Source organism: Octopus bimaculoides, chromosome 13, assembly GCF_001194135.2.
Source record: "Octopus bimaculoides isolate UCB-OBI-ISO-001 chromosome 13, ASM119413v2, whole genome shotgun sequence".
Taxonomy (NCBI): domain Eukaryota; kingdom Metazoa; phylum Mollusca; class Cephalopoda; order Octopoda; family Octopodidae; genus Octopus; species Octopus bimaculoides.
In genome coordinates, this window is record NC_068993.1 from 33,989,135 (window position 1) to 33,992,473 (window position 3,339).

Below are 3,339 nucleotides of genomic sequence, written 5' to 3' on the forward strand. Positions count from 1 at the left end.
GTATCTCACTTATACGGTGTCTCTTCTACTCTCTATACGATATAAAACATGTCCAGAGAATTTAACCAGCCAACCAGCTAAAATTTATATAAGATAGTCTTATATAGATATTACAATTTAAAGTAATATTTTACGAACAATTACGAGCTAATGGTAATTTGAAAGATCCTGTTTCATGTTTAATTTGCGTTAAAATTCCCTCCCACTTATGCACACACTCGCACATGTACACACACACACACACACACACACACACACACACGCACGCACACACGCACGCACACACGCACGCACACACGCACACACACATTTGCCTGCTGAGGTTCTGAACGAAGCACCATACTCTACATTGTCTCCTTGTACCTTAGGATCAGATCTGTTGGTTACAAATGAATGGCGGCAATTACACATTGATGAATACCCTTCATTGCAAAAGTTCTAGAAACTGAAAAATTCTTGTACTATTTGTTTTGGGTGACTACCGTAATACATATCATTTTCATAACATCAAATCTACAATAGCAATTCGCTTTCCTGTGGCAACACTTTGGTTTGCTCCGGTAATATCGATGGTAATTTACGTACGTCATAAGCTTGACCATATTCTTCTTAATGGTTTCGTCCGTTTATATATTGAATAAAGCAGAATGAACAGTGGCGGAATTGGAACACAAAATGGTCCGACACAAAAATAAACACAGCAATAAACAAAATATAGGTTGTTTGGCTGTCATCCACACACAGTCCTTATTAAGCTCTTGTTATTGGCTATTTCATAGACGTAAGACGAAATTAAAATTTGGTTTTAGCAACTCATGAGATTACAGAAGTTGATTAATTATATTATATAAAAGGTTACTGGTACTTTGTAGGTCTTTAACCAATGCAATAATAAACGAAGATTATTTTCTATTTAAACTTCAACAGCAGTCATCCGATGTTAAAGCAATTATACAGGTGTTATAATTTTAGAGTAGAAAAGAAGTCGGTGATGATGATTTTATTGATGTTGAAGGAGACAAGAACGGAGAAGATGGCGGCGCTTGTAGCGATGACATTAGGAAGGGTTGAGAGTTGTAGTTTTGTTATTGTAATAATTATTGTTGTCTTCGTGATAGTGGTAGCGGAAGACGTACAAGCGACTGGACAAGATGACGGCGCTGGTTGTGGCAATAGTATCGTGAATTGGCAGATATTGTTCTCGGAGTGTAGGTGTTAGTAAAAAAAAAAAACACTAGTAACTGAAGCAGTGCTACTGTTATTGCTTGTGTTGTTGTTGTTGTTGCTGGTACTGGTGATGGAGCTTGCACTACTACTGATGATGTTATTTCAGAGTGATACGAGTTGTTTATGTTGCTATAGAGCTGGTGTTAAAGAATATGATTGCAGCATCAGTGGAGTGGGGTGCAAGATTAAGTGGACAATACAGAAATGGTGTTATTGTGACGGAGGAATTGTCGTAGAGGTGACGTAAACTCTGCAGATACCGCAGTTGCTTGTAGGACTTGGGGTGGTTATTGTTATTTCGTTGTTTACCTGTCACTCTATGCACACACACCCATACACAAGTTTTTGTAGCCAGAACTGATGTAAGCTAATACAGATGAATACGTAAATCTTGTGTTGTCAATCATTTACACACACACACACACACACACACACACACACACACACACACACACACACACACACACACACACACACATACACACGAGGGATGAGTCGGTGAAAAGTTTATAGGCGCCACCATTCTTGCGCATACGTGAAAAGTTTTGCGCCGGTGGTCCTTTTCAGTTCCAGGCGGTTATACCTCGAGTACAGACATATAGTGTGAGCTCACCGGATTTTCGTTTTCACTGAACGCATCGATCAGAGATATTGCATCAAGTTTTGTCAAACGCTTGGTGATTCTCAAGCTCAGACGAACTAGACGATTCAGCAGGCCTTTGGGAATGATGCCATGGGCAAAACTCAGATCAAGGAGTCGGACAACCGCTTCAGATATGGCCGCATCTCAGTGGCGAGTGAGGCACGCTCAGGCAGGCTATCCACAAGCGAAAAGGAGGAGCCTACTGACCAGGTTCGGTGAATAGTCATAGAAGACCGTCATGTAAGAATCAACGAAACTGCTTGCGAAGTGAGAATGAGCAGAAGATCAGTGCATTCCATTTTAACGAGGGAACATGCACATGCGGAGAATGTCAGCGAAATTCTCCCCCAAGGTGCAGGCGGAGCGGCGGGAGCAACTTCGAATGGAAATTACCAAGGACATGCTGGAATGTGCAGACTATGACCCAGACACGAAGACCATCGTCACTGGTGATGCGTTATGCCCTCTGCTCGATGCATTAGTTCATCTTGCGTGAAAACGAAAATCTGACGAGCGCACACTACACGCCTGTCCTCTAGGTGTAATAGCCGAGAAATGATGCGGTCTACCGGTGCAAAAATTTACATGTGCAGGAAGGATGGATTTTGACGGGAAAAGATAAAGACGGATATTTTTTGAATGCACCTCACCCTCATGGAATGTGAGCAAATGAAGTTCAACATACCTCCCCCATTGCTGTCTATGCACTTCTATCGGTGTTGCAGTGCTTGGATCCTATTGGTCATAAAAGTCATCAACAGAAGATATGATGTCATCATCACTGCGCTACTCGTTACCTTTCATTGTACATTCTGCCACTTATCAAGCGGAAACTACACAGCTAACAACCTAAACCTGTCGACTCTCCCACCAGCCAGATTAAATTTGTAGGACTTTGATTACAACTAAACATGTTCACTCGACCGTTTCGGCCTTCTTTTCAGAAGCTAAATATACTGTCACGTGTCACTGACGTACGGATGTAGCGGGAAGCGTGCAAAGGGTTATAAACTTTATCATGTGTTCATTCACTACAAACACTTCACAGCAAAACATTCAAAGCATTGACTGTTTGAACATGTTCAGTCAACCATGTCAGCCTTAATTTTCGACGCCAAACATTGTCACTTGATACTAACACACAGACGTAGCGGGGAACCTACAAAAATTTCTAAGACCAGTCATGTGACTATCCTCTAGCAATCAAATCCTATTCAAAACATACTTATTTGAGCCATGAACTCCCTCTAAAAATAGTGCAAGCTCCAAACACTAGTCAGAAGTAAGACAGCTGCAACATATTTGAACTTTTTGAACTTTTTGAAAATCAGTGTAAACTGTGAAACCGGTTAAAGCTTTAAATATATTTAAAAAAATATTTTAACTATTCTCAGTGCATTTTCAACTTCCATTTTTCCTATATATATGTGAGTGTGTGTGAGTGTGTGTGAGTGTGTGTGTGTGTGTGT